The sequence below is a fragment of the Rhincodon typus genome, chromosome 34 (assembly GCF_021869965.1).
Source record: "Rhincodon typus isolate 14 chromosome 34, sRhiTyp1.1, whole genome shotgun sequence".
In the NCBI taxonomy this organism is placed as follows: domain Eukaryota; kingdom Metazoa; phylum Chordata; class Chondrichthyes; order Orectolobiformes; family Rhincodontidae; genus Rhincodon; species Rhincodon typus.
The window spans coordinates 25,356,743-25,370,677 of record NC_063365.1 but is presented as its reverse complement, the minus strand read 5'-3'; positions in this window follow the sequence as shown (position 1 = coordinate 25,370,677).

Here is a 13,935-nt window from a genome sequence, read left to right as displayed (position 1 = left end):
ACCTCAATCAGTGCCATATTAGACACAAACACTACAGCACGGAATTCAAATATCCAAGAAGGTGGATCATTTAGACAACACCCCACAGTCTGGACAACCAACACAAGGGAGGTTTAATTAGGGCATTCAGTGGGTGGGAGTACAATCGAGGCCAAAGGGGAGCATGAGGGGGTCATTTTCCCCAGGAATTATTCTGCCCTTCACCCATGCATCCAATCTAACTCTAACCTCTCTACCTCTGCCTCCTAGGAGAAAATCATACCCCACAGCTTGAGTTTTTTTTAACTGTAGCCTGGAGAGCTGAGACTGCTTTCCCTGGAGAGGAGAGGGCTGAAAGGAGATTTGATGGACGTCATGATGGGCCTGGATACAGCAGATAGGGAGAAACTGTTCCCACTCATAAAAGGATCGTTAATGAGAGCGCACCATTTGAAAGTGGTTTGCAAAAGGAGCAGAGTGATGTAAGAAAAAGCTTTCTCACAGAGTGAGTGGTTGGGGTCTGGAATGCACTGCCCAGAAATGTGATGGAGGCTGGTTCAATTGAGGTATTCAAAAGGACATTGTTTCTATTTAAATAAACATCCAATGTATAGTGTCACAGGGAAATGGCAGTAGCTTGGAACATTCCTAATGCTCATTTGGAAATCCAGTACAGCCACAATGGGCTAAATGGGCTCTTGGAGCATAACAATTCCAAGATTCTGTGAAAGGTTTAGAATTGAATCATCTAAAAACATTAAAGTTCAGGGTCTATAGAGCTGAATGGAGTTATGTGTCAGCCAGGCTGGGTCAATGGAACGGACTCTTTTTTTCCTGGACAATGTTGTTAAACTAATTCAGTTTTTGAAACAACCTGGCAGAGTTAATGCCAAACCACACAAGTTATTTGTGAAATCTTTCTTCACCATTCACCTTGTTGTAATTTGAATGCAGCACAGTCTTCACACACTGAGGTGAAAACCTGGACTTGACCTGGATGTTGTAACTGTGCAGTGTCGAATGTTAAAATCTCATACCTTTGGAAAATAGTTCATAGACTGTAAGATGTCCACAAGGGTAATTAGCTCAATCGAACCTTTCGTGGGATGGTTACCTCAGTGCCCAATGCTCTAGCTGTGTTTGATTCAATGCAGCAATACTTCCCTGCCTCTACATTCTAACCTTCTACTCCTCAACAGAAAGGCGAACAATACATTCATCTTTCTCATTGTTTTAAACTGGATTAAGATATCACTGTTTTGTGCCCAAGGATCTTTAAATCACTTTGAACCTTCACTACTCTGTGCTGTTTGTCATTTAAATAATACCTCACACTTGACTGTGCTGAAATCCAGCTTCTCTTGCTCACTTCATCCATCAATGTCTCTTTGTAATTTTAAGCTTTGGTCTAAATTATTTATTTTACCTCAAATCTTTGCATTGTCAGCAAAATGGCAGATTTGACTCTCTCTTGTAATGTATGAGTCATTATTAATGTGGTGAATATGTGTACAGAATGCACTGGACATGCCTTCATCTACACCACCTTCCAAACCCATCACCATTTCCACCTAGAAGGACAAAGCCATCAGATACATGGGAACACCACCTCCTGCAAATTCCCCTCCAAGCCTCTCACGATCCTGACTTGGAAATACATCGCTGGAATTCCCTTCCTTAGGGCACTGTGGGTGTAAGCCACAGCACATGGGCTGCAGTGGTTCAAGGAGGTGGTTTATCACCAATTTCAGGTGGACATTGAACACTGGCCTTGTCACTGAACCTCACAACCCACAACCACCCAAAATCAAAATGTTCAAGTTTGATACAGATCATTATTTTACGACAAACCCATAATTCTTATGTCTCTGTCTCCCAATCTCTGACCAATCTCTTGCCTTCATTTCCATCAGCTTTCATTTGTCACTACCAATTTCTCGTGTGGAACTTTTTCAAATGCCTTTTCGAAGCCTAAATACATGACATTTAATGGTATTTTCCTGCAAAATATTTTACGAGTTACTTCAAAAAGTTCAAAGAGCTTTGTTAAACATTGTCTGTTCTTGTCTACCAGAACAGCAGATCAGCAAGTGGAGGGACTGAGGGGAAGGTACATGTTATGACCAGTAAATCAGAAAGAAAGGACAGGCAGAGACAGGTAAACAAACACAATGGTACCAATGGGCTGAAGTATGTTTATTTTAATGCAAGGAGTATTATAGTTAAGGCAGATGAGCTTAGAGCCTGGGTCAGTACATGGGACTATGATGTTGTGGCCATTACAGAGACTTGGTTGAAAGAGAGAGAGAGAGACACAGCCCTGGTTGCTCAACATTCCACAGTTTGGTTGTTTTAGACAAGATAGAGAAGAAGGTAAAAGAGGTGGAGGAATTACATTACTAATCAGGGAGAATGTTATATCTGCACTCAGACAGGACATACTGGAGGACTCATTCACTGAGGCAATACGAGTACAGCTCAAAAATAAGATGAGTGCAATCACTCTGATAGGATTATACTGTAGGCCCGCCCAACAGCCACCGAGACATTGAGGAACAAATATGTAGGCAGATTATGGAAAGGTGCAATAACAACATGGTTGTTTTAGTGGGTCACTTTAACTTCCCCAATATTGACTGGGTCTCCAGTAGAGCAAAAGGCTTAGAAAGGGCAAAATTTGTTAGGTGCTTCCAAGAGGGTTTCTTGAAACAGTATGTGGATAGTCCAACTAAAGGAGGGGCCATACTGGACCTTGTATTGGCTAATGAGCCTGGCCAGGTGACTGATCTTTCAGTGGAAAAGCATTTTGGAAACAGTGATCACAACTCCTAAGTTGTAAGACAGCTATGAACAAGGATAAGGTAGGACCTTGCCGGAAGGTACTAAACTGGGGGGAGGGCAAATTACATCAGTATCAGGCAGGAGCTAGGGAGGGTTAATTAAAAGGGGCTGTTATCGGGCAAGTCCACATTTGACATGTGGGAACTGTTTAAAGGCCTGCTGATGAGAGTTCAGGATGAGCATGTTCCAGTAAGGAGGAAAGATAAGGATGACAAGCTAAGGAACCCTTGGATAATGAGGGAGGTTGTGAATTTAATCAAAAAGAAAAGGAAAAAAGAAGCATAAGTAAGATTTAGGAAGCAGGAAAGAACACAAGCAGGGACTTAGGCGATCCAGAAGGGCCCATGAAATAAAATTGGCAAGTAGGATTAAACAAAATCCCAAGGTATTCTATACATATATTAAAAACAAGCTGATAACTAGGGAGAGGGTAGGATTACTCAAAGATAAAGGAGGGAACTTGTTCTTGGTGATAGAGGATGTGGGTGAGATCCTAAATGAGTACTTTGCGTCAGTATTCACCCAGGAGAAGGACATGGAGGGTAGTGAGATTTGGTGAAGTGTGCTAATATGCTAGGGCATTTTGAGATCAAGAAAGAATGGTGTTGGGTTTCTTGAAGAGCATTAAGGTGGATAAGTCCCCAGGGCCTGATGATATCTACTGCAGGTTATTGAGAGAGGCAAGACAGGGGATTGCTAGGGCCTTGACCAAGATCTTTGTATCCTCGCTAGCCATGGGAGATGTCCCAGAGGGCTGGCGAGTAGCTAATGTTGTTCCTTTGTTCAAGAAGGGAAATATGGATAATCCAGGAGACTATAGACTGATAAGTCTTACATTGATGGTTGAGAAGTATTGGAGAGAATTCTTAGGGATAGGATTTACACATATTTGGAAAAGCTTGGCCTATTTAGGGACAGTCAGCATGGCTTTGTGCAGGGCAGGTGATTGAATTTTTCGAGGAGGTGACGAAGGTGATCGATGAGGACAGAGCAGTGGATATTTTATACATGGATTTTAGTAAGGCTTTCAACAAAATCCCTCACAGTAGGCTTATCCAGAAGATTAAGATGCATGGTATCCATGGTGACTTGGCCATGTGGATTCAGAATTAGCTTGCCCATAGAAGGCAGAGGGTAGTGGTGGAAGAGTGTTTTTCATGCTAGAGGTCCGCAAGTAGTGGTGTTCCACAGGAATCTGTACCTGGTCTCTGCTGTTTGTGATATTTATAAATGACTTGGATGAAAATGTAAGTGGGTGGGTTAGTAAGTTTGCAAATGACACAAAGATCAGTGCAGCTGTGAATAGTGTAGAAGGTTGTCAAAGGATACAGGGGATCTGGACCAGTTGCACATATGGGCGGAGAAATGGCAGATGGAGTTGAATCTGGGTAAGTGTGAGGTGCTACACTTTGGGAGATCAAATTTGAGGAAAAGTATACAGTTAATGGCAGGACTTTGAACAGCATTGATGTACAGAGGGATCTTGGTGTTCAAGTCCATAGCTCCCTGAAAGTCGCCACGCAAGTAGATAGAATGGTAACGAAGGTGTATGGCATGCTTGCCTTTATTGGTTGAGGAACTTAATACAAGAGTCAGGATGTCATGTTGCAACTTTATGGGGCATAGTTTTAAAGTGAGTGGAGATAGATATAGGGGAGACGTCAGAGGTAGGTTCTTTACTCAGAGAGTGGTAGGGGTGTGGAATGCATTGCCGGAGAGGGTAGTGGAGTCAGCCTCATTAGGGGCATTTAAGCAGCAATTAGATAGGCATATGGATGAAAGTATATGGTAGGGGTGGAGATTAGATAGACTTTAGGTCTGGGGTAAAAGTTCGGCACAACATCATGGGCCAAAGGTCCTGCGCTGTGCTATACTGTTCCATGTTCTATGTTTATAAGACTTTGGTAAGGCCACACTTAGAGTATTGTGTTCACTTCTGGTCGCCACATTACAGGAAGAATGTGGAGGCTTTGGAGAGAGTGCAGTAGAGGTTTACCAGGAAGTTGCCTGGATTAGAGGGCATGAGCTATAAGGAGAGGGTAGAAAAACTCAGGTTGTTTTCTCTTGAGCAGAGGAGGCTGAGGAGAGACTTGATAGAAGTCTATAAAATAATGAGATGCATAGATAGGGTTGACAGTCAGAATCTCTTTCCCAAAGTTGAAATGTCTAAAACTAGGAGGAATGAATTTATGGTGAGAGGGGAAAGTTCAAAGGAGATGTGAAAGGCACATTTTTAACACAAAGAGTGGTAGGAGTGTGGAATGCGATGCCAGGGGTCGTGGTGGTGGTGGAGGCAGATATGCGAGGTATGTTTCAGAGATGTTCAGAGAAGAACATGAATATGTACGGAATGGAAGAATATGAACCAAGGGCAGGAGGGATTCAACTAATTTGGCATCATGTTCAGCACAATATCCGAAGGGAAGTTCCTGTGCTGTACAGTTATATGTCCTACGTTCTTTACAAATCTGTCTTGGCTCTTTCTAATCAGCTCAAATTTCTCAAAGTGCTCTCTCATGCTGTCCTTAATTACAGATTCCAATAACCTCCCCATAACAGATGTTAAACTAACAGGTCTATAATTTTCTCGTTCCTCATCCTCACCTTTCTTAATCAACAGCACGGGAGCAGATGGAAGAGGCGAGGGTACTGCTGGTAAATCGCAAGGGCACGGGATTTTCACGTCCCTAGTCACTAACAGTTATTGGGCAACTGAGGATTTCTCTGCCTACAGCTGAAGCATGGGTTGACTTTCAAACAGAGATCCCAAGCCCTTCAGAAATCATGTAAAAAGCTAAAACAGTTATACTTCCAGAAATAAAACATTGCAGCTGCTGGAAATCTAAAATAAAATTCAGGTTCATGACATTAACTGGATAAAATAGGTGGAGGATAAACAGGTGGAAATCATTTATCATTTGAGTTGAGAGACACAACTGCCCCCATCCTTATGTCTCCCTCACCTTCGATGGTTACTCTTAGTCTTTGTACATGATGTATCCAGTTGGAAACATGGGTGATTTACTTGTGGTGGTTAATAGATGAAAAATAATACCACAGGTGAAGTGGTGATGGCTAAATAAAACGGCCACTTAGGTATAAGATCAGAGAGGGACACAACTTGGCTCTTGTGGTGCAGTGCTAGTGCCCTTTCTCAGAGCCAGGAGGTCAAGTTTCAATAAAAACTGAAAGAACTGCTGATGCTATAGATCAGGAACAAAAACAGAAGTTGCTGGAAAATCTCAGCAGGTCAGGCAGCATCTGTGAAGAAAAAATTAGAATTAATGTTTCGGGTCCAGTGACCCTTCCTCAGAACTGTGGGAGATGGATACAGTTGAGAGTTACACACCTGTAATGTTTTGCTTTGTGGATAAATCAAAGCTGAGTTAAGATTGATTTCTAGCCTTCTCTTACAAACCTGGGGAGTGTTGCTGAACAAAGAGACCCAGGGCTGCAGGTGCATCGTTCCTTGAAAGTGGAGTCACAGATAGACAGGGTGGTGAAGAAAGTGGACATAACAAGGTGTGGAGCTGGAGGAACACAGCAGGCCAGGCAGCATCGGAAGGGCAGGAAAGCTGACGTTTCGGGTCGGGAGCTTTCTTCAGAAAGACTTAGTTATAGTTCTTACTATCTCATGGTGAAGAAGGTGTTTGGCATGCTTGCATTCATTGGTCAGAACTCTTGAGTATAGGAGATGGGTTGTCATGTTGTGCCTGTACAGGACATTGGTGAGGCCACTTTTAGAATACTGCGTACAATTCTGGTCACCCTTGCATAGGAAGGATGTTGTAAATTTGATAGGTGCAGAAAAGCTTCACAAGGATGTTGCCGAGGCAAGAGATTTGAGCACAAAAGCAAGATCAACATTAGATTTGAAGTTAGAGAGGTCCATTCAGCAATCTAATAACAGCAGGGAAGAAGATGTTCTTGAATCTGTTGGTACATGTGTGTAAGCTTCTGTATCTTCTGCCTTACGGAAGAGGTTGGAAGCGAGAGTTACCAGGGTGGGAGGGGTCTTTGATGATGTTAGCCGCCTTTCCGTGGCAACGAGAAGTGTAAATAGAGTCCATGGATGATGGGAAATTGGATGATGGGAAGTTGGCTTCCATGATGGTCTGGGCTGTGCACACAACCTTACACAGTTTCTTATGGTCCTGGGCAGAGCAGTTGCTATACCAGGCTGTTATGCACCCGGATAGAATACTTTCTAGGTGCATCTGTAAAAGTTGGTGAGGGTCCTTATGAATATGTTGCACTTTCTAAGCCTCCTGAGGAAGAAGAGGTGTTGTTGTGCCTTCTTTACTGTCACATCTATGTGGGAGGTCCAGGACAGATTGTTGATTATCATCACTCCTGGGAACTTGATGCTCTTGACCTTCTCCACCTCAGCTTCATTGATGTAAAAAGGTCCACGTTCTCCTCCTTTCTTTCTGAAGTCGATGATTAGTTCTTTTGTTTTGCTGACGTTGAGAGAGAGAGATTGTTATCATTGCACCACGACACAGAGCATTCTATCCCTTTCCTGTATTCTGACTCATCATTGTTTAATATCCGGCCTACAACGGTGGTGTCATCGGCAAACTTGTTGATGGCATTTGTATGAAATTTGGCTACACAGTGGCGCGTATACATGGAGTACACTAGGGGGCTAAGTACGCATCACTGATTGCTGTCTGTGGGTCAGGAACCTGAGGATCCAGTTGCACAGGGCAGAGCCGAGATCTAGGTGTCAGAGTTTTGAGACTAGTTTGGCAGGGATTATATTGATGAAGGCGGAACTGTAGTTGATGAGTACAAGCCTGACATGGGTATCCTTATTATCCAAGTATTCCAGGGATGAGTGTAGGCCAGGGAAATGGTGTCCACCGTGGACATGTTGCGTTAGTAGGCAAATTGCAAGAGATCGAGGTAGGCTGGGAGGCTAGAGTTGATGTGGGCTATGACTAACTTCTCAAAACACCAATGATTATGGAGGTCAGAGCCACTGGGCGTAGTCATTGAGGCACATCGCATGTGTTTTCTTTGGTACAGTCAGTTCTGCTATAATGCATGTTCCAGCAACGCAAATCAGCTATAACGCAATTGATGAATGCAAACTTGTGTTGGCTAAAGCATGATTCTCCTCATCCTGGATAACGTGCCAAGCCGTCCTCCCATCATTGGTGAGCTTTCTGAAAACTTCCAAGTGCTGTTTCTACCTTGTCCTGCTATTGACTCCTTTCAACCCCAAACATAACCTCTCTCTTTCAGACTATGGAGCAGGGTGCAAAAGCAGCTTTTAAAGCTTATTATTTAAAGCCTACATGCAGTCACTGACGGATAAGGACGGAGTTCTTCAATTTTGGAAGAGCTTTAACATTAAGAATGCAATTGACTTTATCGTGGAGGCCCGGGGTGATATCAGTAAGGACTGCTTGCAGGCAGTTTGGTGGAAGCTTCTTCCAGATTTTTTTCAAGATTTTAAATGCTTTGACGTGTCAGAGGAGTCTCCAAGAATCAAAGAACATTGTGTTGATCTTGCAAAGCAAGTTGGATTTGAAGAAGTGGAGAGTGAAGATGTGGAAGAGCTGCTTGAGTCCCACTCTCTACAGCTGATCTACAACAACTTGTCACTGAGGGGGAAGTGGAACCTGGAGATGAAGAAGATGAAGTCCAGGATGCAGCACCACAAGAGCTTTCCACTTCCCTTTTGTCTTCTATCCCGAGGGAAATTGAGAAGCAGTTGCAGCTGTTAGAGGACAATGATTACAATACAGAACGCAGCAGGGTAGTAGTTCATGGAATAAGATCTTATTTGGCACCCTATGAACAGCTTGTTTAAGAAAGAAGAAAAAGGGCAAAGCAGCAAAAACTGGATGTCTTTTTTAAGCCAACTCCCAAGAAACAGTCAGAAGATAATGAACCACAGCCACCCACTTCTGGATTAATTATTTTCACCCTAACCCTGCAACCACAACTGCACCTGAAGGTGATGATGATGAGGATGATGATAATCCTCCGCCCCTGCATTAACAACACAGCGACCTCAAAACCTCCTCCCCTATCAAGTCATCTTGACATTTTTTCAAGATAAGGTGTAAAATTTACTTCTATTTCATTATTAGACAAGAATTAAAAACATTTATTCAAACTGTGCTATCCTTTGTGTTAGGCTTTTGAGTGAGTTTTGAGCGATTGAGTGATTTTTTTGGTGGCCTGCCCCTAACCCCGCTTTTCCCATAGGCCCATTATTTTATAGCACAATTTTCACAAATGCAATGTTGCTCAGGAACACAACTATTGCATTGTAGCCGAACCGACTGTACTGGGATCATGCTGGTCTTCTTGAAGCAGGTGGGGACTTCAGATTTCACCAAAGAGAGGTGGATAAAATTACAACATTTAATAGACATCTGGGTGGGTACATGAAAAGGAAGGGTTTAGAGGTATATAGGCCAAGTGTTAGCAAATGGTCAGATTGGGATAGCTGGTCAATGCAGACGAGATGGAACAAAAGGTCTGTTTTCGGGCTGTATGACTCTATAACTCTAAATGAAAGGTTTGAGTTGTTTGGATTTATTGCTGTCACATGTACCTAAATACAGTGAAAAGCTTTGTTTTGTGAGCAGTACAGGCAGCTCATAGGAAACAAGGACATTCAGATCATAGGGCACTTAAACAGAGCGAGGCATACAAGATTACACTGCACAGGTGGTGCACGAAAGCAAGCTCAACATTAGATTTGAAGTTAGAGAGGTCCATTCAGCAATCTAAGAACAGCAGGGAAGAAGCTGTTTTGAATCTGTTGGTGCATGTGTTCAAGCTTCTGGATCTTCTGCCTGATGGAATAGTTTGGAAGAAAGCATTATCAGAGTGGGACATGTCTTTGATGATGTTGACAGCCTTTCCACAGCAACGGGAAGTGTCTTTGACCTGAATGATTAACTCAGTTTCACTCTTTCCACAGATGCTGCCAGACTTGCTGAGCGATTTCAGCATTTCCATGTCTAAGACGTAATGTGCTTCACCGAGAATAAAAAACATTGGAAACTTCATTGGAAGTGATGAAACATTCAGTAACCTTTAAATTCTCTTCATTATCCCTCACCACCATCACACCTCCCCCCGCCCCGGTCAATAGAAGCAGATTAACCTGAAATTGTCACAGTGCTATTTGTGGGAGCTCGCTGTGCTCAAACGAGCTGCTGCATTTCCTCTAACAATGACTACACCTTGTAGAGTGCTTCATTGGCTGTGAAGTTCTTTGGAGCCAGGAGACAGTTACTAGATAAATTCAAGTCTCTCTTTTTCATTAGTGCTTCTGTGTCACAGAGGTGTGTTCACATTCAAAGGAATGGGTATGCTGGGCATATCAATCAAACAATGCTGACGATGCATGGTTATTTATGCTCTAATTTGGCTCCATCATAGTGTTGGGAATACATAGCCCTTAAAATAACAGTGTGAAGGAAGCTGGGAGAAATGGAAGGATTTGGATAATTTTTCACCTTGAAAAGAGTTTACCACATGACATTGTAGTTAAAGTTTGTTGTTGTTATTTACAAAAAGTCAGGTGACTTTCTGAAGAGACAGTGAACAAAACTTTTAAGAAAAGATGGGTTTTATGGCTTTAATCAGTGGTGTGCACACCAGTTTGGAAGAGGCCTTGTGCTGAATTTGCCTAGCAACAACCTCTGATCTGGAGTTGCTGTTCATTTTCATTTTACCTGTGTGCCAGTTGAACAAAGGCTTCCAAACTGGTAAAAGCAAAATGCTGTCACTCCTGAAAAGTATCAGAAAACTTGAAAGCAGAACTAACTGCAACGACTTCCCTCTCTCGACTAAAATATAGTGAGAACCAGATAAGGTCAAATATCAGGAATTCTAACTGACTCTTGTCAGAACTCCAGTTCTATTTGAAGATCTCACCAATTCTATGGCTGCCCATTTTTTAATCTCATTGTATGGAAAATGTTTGGACAGTGACAGATCTTCCTGGTTTATTCTTTGAGTTTGACTTTCAGCTTATCATGATGTTTCTCTCTTTAGACTCATTTTAAAAACAAATACCATTTCTGTAGAGCCTTGTCTACTGTGTGTTTGTGAAATTAGGAGGATATGATTTAATACCACAGAGTAGTTTAGTTGTTAACCAATTTTAACGCTTGTTTTAAGCATAAGTTTGCTTCAAATAAACGACTTATTTTTGAGTTAATATTTGGGAACATGGTGAACATTTCTCTTAGTCTGGATAGTAATGTAAAAGAGAAACAAATGGACCTTTCTGGTGATTAAATAAATTACTTACACTTTTGGAAAAATCAGAACTGCAAATGCTGGAAATCTGAAATAAAAAGCAGAAGTTGGAGACAGAAAGCAAAGCAAACGTTTTGAGTCCAGTTCTAAAAAAGGGTCCCTTGACCCAAAACGTTAACTCTGCTTTCTCTCCAGAGATGTTGCTGAGTTTCTCCAGCAAGTTCTGTTTTTATTTACACTTTTGATGCTGCTTGTAAGGCAGCAGGACTTGATTGCCATTGCAATTGGAGTGGGAACAATAGTCCAGAAAGCATCACTACTTCAAAAAAAAAATGGAGAGAGAATTATCTGCCGGCTTTGCAGACATTTTTCAGAATGTGTGTGTCATTATTCACTCCATATACAGAATTTCCCTCATGACCAAAATTTAGCCAGAAATCAAGTTGGGTTTAAACTTGACCCACTTGAGAACAGACATCTGTTCTCTAAAAAGAGACTGAATGAGTTAGATGTTGTTCTTTTTTGTTCCAATGTTTGGATTTGAATTCAGTTCAGCAGACGAAATGTCCATGTCTCACAGGATAAGTTAAAGAGGGGTGTTCTTGTTTTAATCTTCAAGCTCTGGATCGGAATTCGGTTCAGTCATGCACAATGATTCCCCAGGATTCCTTTTTCCTGGGAGAGAATATTTCTCAGGAAGCTCTGCTTTCGCCTCTGGAATATTAGAATCATAGAGTCATACAGCATGGAAACAGATCCTTCTGCCCAACCAATCCATGCTGACTGTGCTCCCAAACTAAACTAGCCCCACCTGCCTGCTCCTGGTCCATCTCCCTCTAAACATTTCTTATTTATGTACTTATCTAAATGTCTTTTAAACATTGTAACTGTATCTGCATCCACCACTTCCTCTGGAATTTCATTCCACATACAAATCACTCTCTGTGTAAAAACATTGCCCCTTATGTCTTTTAAACCTTTCTCCTCTCACCTTAAAAATATGCTCCCTAGTCTTGAAAGCCTTCACCCTAGGGAAAATATATCTGCCATTCACCTCATGATTTTATAAACCCCTATAAGGTCATCCCTCAACCCCCTATGCTCCAGTGAACAAAGTCCCAGCCTATCCAGCCTGTCCTTATACATCAAACCCTCTACTCCTGGCGACATCCTGGTAAATCTCTTCTGAGCCCTCTCCAATTTAATAATATCCTTTCTATAATGAGGTAACCAGAACTGGACACAGTATTCCAGAAGAGGCCTCATCAATATCCTGTACAACCACAACAAGATGTCCCAACTCCTAGACTCAAAGACCTGAGCAATGAAGACAAGCGTGCTAAATGCTGCCTTAACCAGCCTATCTATATGGGACGCAAACTTCAAAGAATTATGTACCTGAACCCTTAGGTCTCTGTGTTCTACAACACTACCCAAGGCCTTACCATTAATTGTACAAGTCCTGCCCTTGTTCGTTTTACCAAAATGCAACACTTCACATTTATCCAAATTAAACTCAATCATCAGCCCATTGGCCCAATTGATCAATTTTTCTTTGTGATCTTAGATAACATTCTTCACTATCCACTATACCACCAATTTTGGTGTTATCTGAAAATTTACTAACCATGCCTCCTAAATTCTCATCCAAATCATTTATATAAATGACAAACAAAAGTGGGCCCAGCTCCAGTCCCTATGGAACACTGCTCGTCACAGGCCTCCAGTCTCAAAAACAACCCTGCACTATCATACTCCGTCTCCTGCTGTTAAGCCAATTTTGTATCCAATTGGCAAGCTCACCCTGAATCCCGTATGATCTACCTTTAGTTTGGGCCCAGATATTAGATATGGATAAAGAGTGGGTGGATGGGAGAGGAAATACATTTCTTTCAAAAAGGATTTGGATAAAAACCTGAATGTGAAAAAAATTGCAAGGGTGCAGAAGAGGAATAAGTGAGTGGGATTAATTGGGTAACTCAGAATTCAATGGGCTGAATGGTCTCCTTCTATCTTGCATTATTCTACAATGTTTCCTTTTTACCCAGTGGTTTGATCTCCTGCAGTTAAGGGGTCCAAAATTAAATAGGTTTAGTCAAAATATGTCTACTTGTGGACTAATGCTAACCAGGACACAACCAGAGACAAGATACAGAGACAAGACTAATTACTGATCAGCTGTGGAGGTGATTTTCACTCAAAGATCTCATCGAAATTGTGTACACAGCAAGCTCTCGATCAATGGCATTTTCCTCTGCTGCTTCTAATATGCAACAAGACTCAACATCAAACTGACAAATGTCCACTCTCTCCCCATCTGTGGATTTACATTTTAAATAAAATTGGCTCTGGCAGAATTTTACCATAAGCCGCAGCCATGACCATTAATTCCTAACTGTCCTTTTACATGAATTGAATATTGATTTCCCCAGGAACTTTTCTTATAGATGAAAAAAACTTCAAGAATCAATGTAAAGCTTAAATGAACACAGCATCATTGGTGAGGGCACACTAAGTAACAATGAACAGTACCAATAATTCTTCCTGAGTAAAGTAAAACTTAGCAATATCTCCTGTCAAATCTAACACCGAGTATAAGACAGTGCCAGACTATGGAACTACAATGCAGCAGTGCAGTGCAGGGCTGCAGTGCGGACATGCAGTGCAGGGCTGCAGTGCGGACATGCAGTGCAGGGCTGCAGTGCGGGAACACAGTGCAGGAACGCAGTGCAGGACTGCAGTGCGGACATGCAGTGCTGAAATACATTGCAGAGCTGCAGTGCGGGAATGCAGTGCAGGGCTGCAGTGCGGGAATGCAGTGCAGAAATACAGTGCAGGGCTGCAGTGCTGAAATACAGTGCAGGGCTGCAGTGAGGGAAT